Raw genomic sequence first — 12,310 nt, forward strand, 5'->3', positions numbered from 1 at the left:
AGGGTTTTCTGCATATATCATGTAATCTGCAAATAGTGACAGATTTACTTCTTCCTTCCCAATTTAGATGAGTTTTATTTCTTTTTCTTGCCTAATTGCTCTGGCTAGGACTTCCAATACTATGTTGAATAAAAGTGGTGAGAGAAAGCATCATTGTCTAATTCTTGAACTTAAAGGAAAATCTCTCAGCTTTTCTCCATTTAGTATGACATTAGTTGTGGGCCTATCATATATGAGACTTTATTATGTTGAGGTATGTTCCCTCTATACCCACTTTGTTGAGTTTTTATCATAAATGGATGTTGAATTTTGTTGACTGCTTTTTCTGCATCTATTGAGATGATCATATGATTTTTATTTTCTATTTTGTTAATGTGGTGTATCATGTTGATTGATGTTGTGGATGTTGAATAATCCTTGCATCACTGGAATAAATTCCACTCTTCATCGTGTATGATCTTTTTAACATGTTGTTGAATTAGGTTTGATAATATTTTGTTGAGGATTTTTCCATTTATGTTCATCAAGGATATTGGCCTGTAATTTTCTTTTCTTATGATGTCCTTGTCTGGTTTTGGTATCAGGGTGATGCTGGCCTCGTAAAATGAATTTGGAAGTATTCTCTCCTCTTCTTTTTTTGGAAGAGTTTAAGAAAGATTGATATTAATCCTTCTTTGAATGTTTGGTAGAATTCACCAGTGAAGTCATCTAGTCCTGGACTTTTGTTTCTTGGGAGGCTTTTGGTTACTGATTCAATCTCCTTACTAGTAATTGGTCTGCTCAGAGTTTCTATTTCTTCGTGATTCAAATCTTGGAAGGTTGTATGTTTCTAAGAATTTACCCATCTTTTTCTAGGTTGTCCAATTTGTGGACATATAATTGTTCATAGCAGTCTCTTATAATCCTTTGTATTTCTATCAATTATAATGTCTCCTCTTTCATTTCTGATTTTATTTATTTCAGTTCTCTCTCTTCTTGGCGAGTTTAGCTAAAGGTTTGTCTTTTTTTTTTTTTTTGTAGTTTAGCAATCATTCATTGGGAATTCACTGAGAACCAAATTGTTCTTGCTTTTCCTGTCACCTCCAATTCTTTTTGTCACAGGATTGAGGAAGATAATTAGCCCCCTACGGAGTCATAAACAAAGATAAGTTAGGGAGCATATATTAAATTTCATTTAGTGTTCTTCCCCTAGTTCCATTAGAATAATTATTTGTCTTGTAACCTGATTCAGTGGTTGGTTGAGGGTGCATTTCAGTGTTAACTCAAATACTGGTTTGGATCTTTTCTACTTCCTGGAAAAGTCCAGGCAGCCCTTGTTTACGTCCCAAATGCATTCCTGGAAACCACACCATGTAGGGATCTGTGGTGACACAGATCGATTTCCTTCTTCAGATAAGTGTTATAACTGAGGATCATAGTCCTTTTCCAGCTTCTAGAGTCTGCCCACATTCATTGGCTCATGATCCCCTTCCATCTCTAAAGTCAACAATGGCCAATCATGTCTTTTCAAGATGATTTTGGAATTTAAAAAATATATATATTTACTTATTTATTTTAGTTTTTTTTTTCTTTTTGAGGAAGATTATCCCTGAGTTAACGTCTGCTGCCAATCCTCCTCTTATTGCTGAGGAAGGCACTGAGTTAAGATCCGTGCCCATTTCTTCTTCTTTATATGTGGGATGCCCGCCGCAGCACGGCTTGACAAGCAGTGAGTAGGTCTGTCTGCACCTGGGATCTGAACTGGCAAACCCTGGGCTGCCAAAGCAGAACATGCGAACTTAACTGCTGCACCACTGGGCCAGCCCCATAACTTTTTTTTTTAATTTATGTTTTTAACCTATAATATGGCAGGAATTTCTTTTCACATAAAATCATATAGATCTCTCATATATTTTAACGAACAGTTAGCATTCATTTTATTGTTGTATCTTAATTTGTTAACCCAGTCCCTCTTGAGGAACGTTTCAGTGGCTTAAAATGATTTTTGCGATAATAACAATGGTAAATATTGCCCTCCGAAAATACTGAACTAATTTATACTACCACTGACAATATATGAGAAAACCTATTTCCTCACACTGTCATCAATACCTGGCATTACCAGTACTTTTATATTTTTGCTACTCTGATGGACAAAAGATGGTATCACATTAATTGGCATTTTTGTTGATCATACTTCATATGATTACTGGTCATGGATTTTCTTTGGGATTACCTTTTCATGTCATGCAACCATTTCTTCCTATGGAATTGTTTGTGTATTTCTGGTATGTGTTATTTCTTTACATATTATGAACATTAACTCTGTGTCTCCCACATAGGTTGCAAATATTTTTCTTCAGTGATTCATTTGTCTTTTGATTTTGTATATTCTTCCATACAAATATGCATCCACTCTCTTTATTTTTTTATGCTCTATGACCTTTCGATGTCAATCTAGAAAAGCTTTCCACTTCAAATTTAGATAATACTTGCTCTTATAGTTTTCCAGCTCCAGTTTTATTACTTTTACAGCTTTTTTACACTTAAATCTAATCCATCTGTTCTATCTGAACTATTCTCATTCATCTATCCTTTTAGATAAATTGAACATTCTGGTTTTATGTATCTATTTATTTTGGTCAAAATGAATAAGATGTATGGATTGATTTGGAAGAGTATTTTACCAGTTTTGTCTTCCTACCCATAGCAGAAATATGATATGCATTTCCATGTATTTAAGTTTTTCTGTATGTCCTTCCACAAAGCTTACCAATTCTTTATATGGCTCCTGCATATTTCTGAAATTATGCAATATTTTTTCAAATATCTCTCTCAAAACTCTTGGGAAGAATTGGCTTTGGTGACATTCCTCACCTCTGAACAAGTCATCAGTGCTACACCATAGCATTCTATTTGGGTAGGCCCAATGAGGCTACCAATGAGGAACTCTGATAAGGCCAGGAACAGGGGAGGGTACACAGGTTGGTGGTACCCCCAATCCGAATCACATGACTGAGCAGGATTATTATGCATGGGGTTGGGGTAGAGTCCTAAAAGAATAGATGCTAGGTAGACAAAGTCAAGTTCTGGAAAAACCAGAGAATAGCTATTATATTTTTTCAGACAATTTCATTCAGACGTTGGGTTAATTACTTGAGCTGTCTGGTATTATAGATAATCTCATCATGCACAATAGATCTGGATAGGATTATAAACATTTTATTCAGTATTTCCTACATATTTCAGACCAAATACAGCACAGATGTGAGTACTATGGGACCAAAAATGAGAGAAGAATTTTATACCAAATTTTTCTTTCTTTTTCTAAACTATGATTAATCTAAAATACTAGCTCATCCCCATGTAAATCTTTAATACCAGCCACACCAGCTCCTCTCTCTACCTTGGTAATTATCACTTCTGCCTCCACTATCTCATCAAAAATTAGTGAACTAGAATAAAGAAACCTAGACTGTCACAGCAAATTAACATATTCACAAAGTTTTATACCAAATTGAGATTATGTTAGAGAATGCTTGTCTCTTCACTTTTATCTCTATTTTACTTAATATTAATTTTTGCTTAATTTTATTTTTACTTGGGGAAACACAAGAAAAGGAAGATTTTCAAATTTCTTTATTTTGTTCTATAAGGTCTCTCTCTCTTTTCTGTGCATGTGTGTCTAATTTTTGTTACATGGCACTTCTCTGAAAATTTTCTTGAGGCCACATTTTAATTATAGGATTCAAATTTAGTATCATTTGAGGGTTGTAAATATGTGTCCAGGGACTTAGGATAAGAGTTAAAAAATTAAATCAATATTTTCATTTCCATCTTGGGTCAGACACCAGTGACGAGAACAAATGACCTAATGACGAAGGTTCAAATTAGGTTACGATTAATGGTTAATTGCTTCTCCATGGAAATAAAAATGATGAATGTTAGTCTATAAATTGATTTCTGCAGATCCGCAGTGCTGTATTGATACTTCTCAATCATTTCTGAGGTGTTTTGCTTGTGCTTAATAAAATAGGAACCTAAGGCAAGTAGCAGTTTACAGAAGACTATTAACTAGCATAGATTGAGTTATAAGCCTCCTGTTTGTATTCCTCAGGGGATATGGACTGATAAAAATTTAATCTCTGGCACATTTTATAGGCTAGAAAGGAACATATCACTTAGCTGTGCATATTCGAAGATGTGCTATCTCAAAACACAAGAGAGAATCCAGAAATACTTCACCCTAAGAGAAAAGGGGATATCGTGAAATGTTTAAAAATCAATGAAGATGCTCCTTAAGAAACCAGTAGTTATGGAATGTCCAATATTTGGAAGTGATGCCCTTAATATCATCATATGATGGATTGATTATTAAACAAAGTTAAAATAGCAAACAATAATAATAGTAAATAGTATTGCATGTGAATAACCAGAATTTTTTTTGTTTCATTTTTGAAGAAAATAATAAAATTACAGTTACAGGCATTTATATTTTAATTAAATAGAAGAAAATATTGGATTTGGTTTTTTCCCTTTTTTTAATTAATAAAATTTGTTTTCTAAAGCAATTTTAGCTTCCCAGCAAAATTGAGTGGAAAGTCCAGTCCCGGTCCTTGCATGTGCCCAGCCTCCCACACTATCAACTGTGCCCACCACAGTGGTACTTTTGTTATAATTGATGAACCTATATTGACAGATTATTATTCCCCAAAACCCATAGTTTACATTAGGGTTCACTCTTGGTAGTGTGAATTCTATGGGTTTTGACAAATGTATAACAGCATGTATCCATCATTGTAATATCACGTAGAATGATTTCACTGCCCTAAAAATCCTCTGTGCTCTGCTTATTAATTCCTTTGTCCCCCCTAATCCCTGGCAGCAACTAATCTTTTTACCATCTCCAGTTTCACCTTTTCCAGATTGTCACATGTTTGGAATCATATAGTAGGTACCCTTTTCAGATTGGCTTCCTCCCCTTAATAATACGTGCTTAAGTTTCCTCCATGTCTTTTCATGGCTCAAGTGCTCATTTTTTTTTTAGTACCGAATAGTATTCCACTGTCTGAATGTACCACAGGTCCCACAGCTAATTTATCTACACACGTACTGAAGGACATCTTGGTTGCTTCCAGGTTTTGGCAATTATGAAAAAAACTGCTATAAACATCCACATGCAGGTTTTTACGTGGACATAAATATACGTTTTCAAATCATTTGAGTAAATGCCAAGGAACATGTTTGCTGGATCATATAATAATAGTGTGTTCTGTTTTGTAAGAAACAGCCAAACTGTCTTCCAAGTGGTTGAATCATTTGCATTCCCACTGGCAATGAATGAGAAGTGGTGTTGCTCCACATCCTTGCCAGCATTTAGTGTTGTCACTGCTTTGGATTTTGGCCATTCTAATAAGTGTGTAGTAGAATCTGATTTTAATTTGAAATTTCCTAATGACATGTGATGTTGAGCATATTTTCATATGCTTACTTGCCAACTATATATATATCTTCTTTGGTGAGGTGTCTGTTCAGGTTTATACCCATTTTTAAATTAGATTCTTCATTTTCTTCTTGTTGAATTTTAAGAGTTCTTTGTATATTTTGGATAATGTTTCTTTATCAGATGTGTCTTTTGCAAATATTTTCTTCCAGACTGTGGCTTATCTTCTCATTCTCTTAAGGTTTTGTTTTTAGCACTGCCACAGATTTATTCTTTTTGTCAATCTTTACTGTCATTGAAATTCGATCATGGGAGAGAGACAAGATAAACATGGGTGTTTAGTGGAGTATTTTGAACCAAAAGTCCAATTCCTTTTGAACAACAAGGAGTAGGAAAAAACAATACTACTTTCAGAAATATTTGCTTATTTAAGTTTATTTTGTTTTTGCTGTCTTATATTGAGTGCTTTACTGTGAGCCACACTCAGCGATAAATTCTTTATATACATTCTCTCATTTAATCTTCGTCTAACCTTCAAAGACAGGCATTACCATTCTCCTCTTATAGAAAGGAAATTCAGGAAAGTTAAATTACTTGCCCAGTTCACGCAGCTAGTGAAAGATGGATTTGAATGATCACCTATAGCTGATGGTGCCAGACGCTATACACTAAAAACTCTACGCACTACTTCTCTATTCTCTTTCTAAATTAACACCATCATTTTCCATATCTAGTACATTTATCTGCAAGCACGTATTATTATTTCCTGTTATGGGCTGGGTACTTTTTCTAGATGTCGAGCTTATATAGATGAATAAGACACGGTCTGCATACATTCTTGTCCTCGAGGAACTCCTAGATCAAAGGAAGGTAGACAAGCAAGCTGTTAAATTATAGTACAGCAAATGCGATGCAAACAGGCCCGTGGTAACCTAGAGGCTGAATATTTATAACAGATTAGCCCATCAATATTTGAGATTAAAGTGAATAAAAAGTAAATATGCTAAAATAATTTTTATTATTTTACACATAGGACAGAGAAGAAAACATTTCCTTTAATTTGGACTGAATAGAATATGAAGAAATACTGAGCCCCCTGGCCTGATTGGAAATACTGGACCGTCAGATCCCCTCGCAGTCCTGATCATTGTTCAGCCAGTCACGTATCATTCCATCACAGTAAAGTGATGCTGATGAAGACAGGTTAAACCAGTCCGAGTACATGGGGGATAGGTAACATGCTTTTCTCTTGTTTTCATTCTAGGCAAAAATACTTCGCTTGATCATGAAGAAGGAATTAGATTCTTTTTGGGATCAAACCAAGGTATTTCCCTACCACTTTTCTGAGTATGAATATTACTCTATTAAAAAAATCACAAATCCTAAAATTTTCCACCTAGCCTTACGCTTTATTGGAAATACAGCCAGGAAAACACTTCAAAAGTGTCCAACCTTACATGGTTTCTTAATTCTACAGTAACCTCAGACTTTCAGAGTCTGTTCCTGCCTTAAATATTCTGAGAATGCACGTTGTTTCTTTTTAGACCCAGGGCAAGTCAAAAATACCTTAAGACACCAAAGATCACAGAAGTGAGTTATATCCATGCCATCATAGTAAGCATTATGCCCTCGTTATAGCCTTTTTTCAGAGACAATCTGGCTTTGTAATAGACATATTTTAAGTAATAGAACTAATAATATGGTAACTGAGAAGGAGGATTCAATGGCTTTCCGACAGGCAACTTTACAATGTATGAAAACATAAGTGAAGATTAATTCTGTGTATGTGAAGCTGATAGAGATCAGGCTTAAGAGGTAATTTATTAAAAAATTAACTGGGAACCCTGGCTTCAATCACAAGGGTTAGGAATAGTTGATGCATTAGATATTATGAGACAACTTGGATTTTATGAACTATTCAAATATTTTGCCAAAAGAAAATGGACCAATCTCATAATGGTATAAGCAACCATTATAATGTTAATGGTTTCAGAAAATAGTTTAAGAATTGCATATAATAATATGTATGGCACGGGATTATTTTGTTTGTGGAATATTGGTTTAGTTTAACATTTAATCCTCAAGACATGTTTGGAATCCTGCTTCTTTGGTAAAGTTCAATGTAGAATTTAAAGATTGCAGAATGTCCTTGTAACTCATAGGACCAGACAAAGAACAGAGATAAACATCTGTGGTTAGCGAGGTCTTGAATTCTCTTAAAGGTCTTGATCACCAAAGGTTAGACAGAAAGCAAAAACTCAAGTCAGTTATTTTTTTTCTCCTTGGCTGATGCAGAAAAACTGTTTGGAGAGGAAGTTAAAAAACGGGCAATTGTGAAATGTGCATGATATCAATCATTTCCACAGGTAATTTTACCAATGAGAAATTAGAAGTTTTAAAAATTCCAATTGAATTACTTGGTTGTGCAGGTCTACATTTTCTAACACACAAGTAAATAACAAGATGTGTGGTTAGGAGGATTTAACCTCATGCCACATGTTTGTTTGTGTGGCATAAAGTGAAACTGACTGGCCTCAACAGCCAGGGAGTTACATGTGTGGTAACTTGAGGAAACCACACTGTGCAGCAAAAGGAAGTTAAAGGAGTTAGAAAGCAAAATTAATTTACAGCCTTGCCAGCTTTACATTGTTCTTAACGAACATCACTTAATGCTATCATAGAATATATTTTCATAAGGCAACATCTCTTAGTGACCAGTTTAATGGTATAGAGAACCATTTTCCTATGGTTTTCCTGTTCTTACTCTACATTATCTTCGGGAGTGATCTTATACACACTTGTGGCTTCAACGATTGACTGTGTTCTAAGACTTCCAAAATCTTGACTCCCAGTCTAGCTCCTTAGCATATCAAAGACATGCTGCCCTCTGGCTGTCCTCATTTGGATGTCCCGTGAACACCTCAAACACATCCCAAACAATATGCATCTTCTAAATCTTCCTTCCAGGCTCCAAATCTGCTCCTCTTCCTGTGCTCCTGGTCTCAGTAAATAATACTACTATTCACCCATGCAGTCAAACATTAAATCTAATCATCATCCTGATTCCTCCCTCTTTCCCACATCCAATGAGCCAGCAACTGGCAATGAACTGCCAATTCTATTGCTTAACTGTGTCTCAAAACTCTTTGCTTCTCTCCAATCTCAATACCATTACAATAAATCAGACCCTCAACCAACTTTTCCTGGATTCCTGCAACAGTTTTTTAATTATTGAAAATACCATTTATGTACAATTTTTTAGGGATGTCCTCATAATGGAGCCATCATTATTATGTTATTTATTATACTAAAGCAGACTGTATCCTATGCCTTGGTTTTAAACAAAAGTTTGGTATTGGTCTTTCGCTGTGAATGACTAATTTAGGAGTCAAAGTCCCATCCCTGCATATGGCTAAAACTGTATATAAGCAACGTGTACACAGTACCCATTAGTGATCCTTCATCGCAACTGTGAAGTCAAGCAACTATTGATGGATCCCAAAACACACCTTTGAGAGCTTGGATTTTAACTCAAGTTCATATCCAATACTGGACTGTTTTGATAGCTGGAGAATCATTTTCAGCTTATGCAAGAAATGCCAGCCCAAGAGGGAAATAGGTAGGACACTAATTATGCATATATGTGTGTGTATGTATATTTAAGGAATAATGTTCTCTACCCAAGAATTCCCAAGAAGCACTTCTTATTGGAGGAAATAGAAAAATAACACTGAAAATTTTTTGAAAGTAGAATTTGTAGCTCCATGTAAGAAAATATTGCTTTTCTAAATGTGATTATTTCTTTTCAGTATTGAAATAAAGATGTTCAATACCATGTACATATAGCTCAAATAGCATGATTATAACTTAAACACATCTGTGTTGTTCAGTATCTTCTATAGTAAGCTGAACGTATAGCCTCTCAACTTGCCCCATTTGAGTTAATATACTGCTATTTGTACAAAATATATGATGAATACTCATAGAAGATTGAAAGGTGAATCAAGTATGGCTCCCACTCTGAAGGAAACTAAAACTAAAATTGATTAAAGGTGAGAATAAGATAGCAGTGTGCTCCCTCTAATCCATAGGAAAGATGTCAGACCACTGGGTTGGTTGATTTCATTCAGCACCAACATGAGAATATAATTCTTCAGTGCTTCTCACTTCTGTAAATCTGACCATAAGTCATAGGAAAAGCTATTGCTTTTGAGGCATGTAGCTTTATATATTGTAAAAAGCAGATGTTGGTTTGGTCTGTTCAATCAACTATTTGATAAATTCAATGAGTAAAACGTGAATAATCAGGGGCCAGCCCCATGGCTGAGTGGTTAAGATCCCACACTCTGCTTCAGCAGCCCAGGGTTTCGTCAGTTCGGATCCTGGGTGCGGAGAAGTCACCGCTCATCAGGCCACGCTGAGGCGGCATCCCACATGCCACAACTAGAAGGACCCACAACTAAGATATACAACTATGTACCAGGGGGCTTTGGGGAGAAGAAGAAGAAGAAAAAAAAAGATTGGCAACAGATGCTAGCTCAGCGCCTATCTTTAAAAAAAAAAAGAATTCATTATAAAAAAATGTGAATAAGCATTTAAACTGTTATTTGCTATGGTTTTGAGTAAAATAATCATTGATTTGATATTTTGTTTTTGTTGTTCAATTGGTTATTAAATTATGACTGCATATATTTCTCTTTCTAGGAATAGTCTAATTTCAAATATAAAATTAAAAAACACAAATAAAAAATACCCCATAATGCTTTAAATATATATGGTCAAATATGCACCAGAAAGTCCATCAACAGAAACAAGACCTCTTTCACAGAGGAGAAAGATTGGAGCCACTTGTCAGCTCTGCAGTACTCCTAATTACAAACAGGAGTGAAGAATTTTGAAGTTTACATGTAGAAGACATAGTCAAAGTTCTAATGTAAATTATGAGAGTCCTTATGTCCTATGTTTTATTGGAAATCACCTTCTTACAATATTTTTAATTAATGAAGGAACTACACCTTGTCACAAAAGCAAAATGGAAAGAAAAATTTGAAGACCACAAATGGAGTATTTCAAGTTAAGACTACATCATAATTTTGTTTCTTTATATATAAGTTGTTTAATCAATGACTCTGCATAGCTAACTTTCTAAAATCAGACTTTTTATTACTTGAAGATAATGCCATATAGATGATGTGTTGACAAGAGTCAATCATAACCCCTAATTAATTGTAGGATAGAAATGTTATGAGCTACACAAAACATTCTATTTTCATATACATTTCTACACACACAGAGTAAACACTACTTTAATCTGATCTTTAAATTGATCACCCTAAAAGTAGAGCCTTGTACTAGCCTGATAATGTTAGTGGTTAAGTTTGAACACTCTGCCTTGATGGCCTGGGTTTCGCAGGTTCAGATCCTGGGCATGGACCTAAGCACTGCTTATCAAGCCATGCTGTGGTGGCGTCCCACATACGAAATAAAGGAAGATTGGCACAGATGTTAGCTCAGGGCCAATCTTCCTCACCTAAAAAGAAAAGTAGAGCCCTGTACATTAGTATAGTAAATAAAATAGATAATAAGCAGTGCATAGTATATGTTTTATATATTTATGTGTTTTATTTAAATATATACTATTTATATATACAGTTAGATATTTAATTAATACTTTTATTGAAATAAGTAGCATAATTTTTTAATCATTAAAAAATCTGGTTGTCTGGGGTCAGCCTGGTGGTGTAGTGATTAAGTTCATATGCTCTGCTTTGGCGGCCTGGGGTTTGTAGATTTGGATCCCAGGCACAGACCTAGTGCTGCTGGTCAAACCATGCTGTGGCGACATCCCACATAAAATAGAGGAAGACTGGTGCAGACATTAGCTCAGCAACAATCTTCCTCAAGCAAAAAGAGCAAGATTGGCAACAATTGTTAGCTCAGGGCCAATCTTTCTCACAAAAAGAAACAAAAGCACCAAAGAAGCCCCTCAAAAAATGTGGTTGTCTGGTTTCTTGTCTAGTTGAAGACTAAAATTTTAGCATACACCTGAGATTATTTTTCTGAATGTCTTGGTGCTATACATGGGAGGTGTATTATTTTTATTTAAGAAACTCAGTGAAAGAGCCTCCTGCAGTTCAGCCAGTGTTCCAAGTCCTTTATGAATATTAACTCAGTTCACCATCCTGGCAACCCTTACGGTAGGAACTAGTGTAATGCCCCATTTCGATGAGGAAGTTAAGTAGCTTACCCTGGGCCAGACAGCTAAGTGGCAGAATCAGGATTCAGAATTACTCTGGAGTCCACATGCCAGTTCGGAAAGGACTGGCAGCCACATCTGAGTAGGTTTCCTTTACTGATTTGAAGTCAAGGGCACAGAAAAGATTACTCAACCCTTGGTACCCTGGTTCCAAGACATCCAGGGACCTGGAGTCTCAGCTTCCGGTTATCACTCTGCGTATCCAAGAGTCAGGGTCACGTCTTACCTGCCCTCCTCCTTGGGCCATGTCTGCGGAGCCCCCAAACAGCGGGCAATAATGGGAAAGCTGGCATCAAGCAGCAGCCGTTCTCTTTACGGGACACAGAAATGACCCCTTGTTATCTTTGACTCCACGGCTGCTGTAATATTATTCGGTTAGCCCTAGTTACAGACTGGATTTTGTGGTAAGTCTGTCTGACTTTTGCAATTCTTTGAAGCCTCTGTCAAAGCTAGAGATCTGAGTCTCCATATCAATTGCCCCCATTAACAATGTAACTTTGTGAGTTTATTTAGCTGTGGATCTTCACAGACTGAAGTTTAAGCTTGCTTCTTCCACCAAAAGTTTGGGGCCTGCTCTTTATTACTACAGGATGTTTTTCACTGTCTTCTAGACTTTAAGATAAAAAAAATTT

At 35.7% G+C, this 12,310-nt stretch overlaps 1 long non-coding RNA gene across 17 annotated transcripts in view; it reads left to right on the top strand.

Moving 5' to 3' along the window:
* LOC106826603 (uncharacterized) overlaps positions 1 to 12,310 on the top strand; it is a 278,032-nt gene that overhangs the window by 155,808 nt on the left and 109,914 nt on the right. For 11 of the 17 annotated variants that reach the window (XR_011502890.1, XR_011502886.1, XR_011502892.1 and 8 more), the window contains exons 8-9: positions 6,456 to 6,746; positions 9,781 to 12,082. This is a non-coding gene — a long non-coding RNA (uncharacterized lncRNA). The remainder of the gene's footprint in view (positions 1 to 6,455; positions 6,747 to 9,780; positions 12,083 to 12,310) is intronic. The other 6 variants (XR_011502885.1, XR_011502893.1, XR_011502884.1 and 3 more) reach the window with 1 other exon arrangement.

Source organism: Equus asinus, chromosome 4 (assembly GCF_041296235.1).
Source record: "Equus asinus isolate D_3611 breed Donkey chromosome 4, EquAss-T2T_v2, whole genome shotgun sequence".
NCBI classification, from domain to species: domain Eukaryota; kingdom Metazoa; phylum Chordata; class Mammalia; order Perissodactyla; family Equidae; genus Equus; species Equus asinus.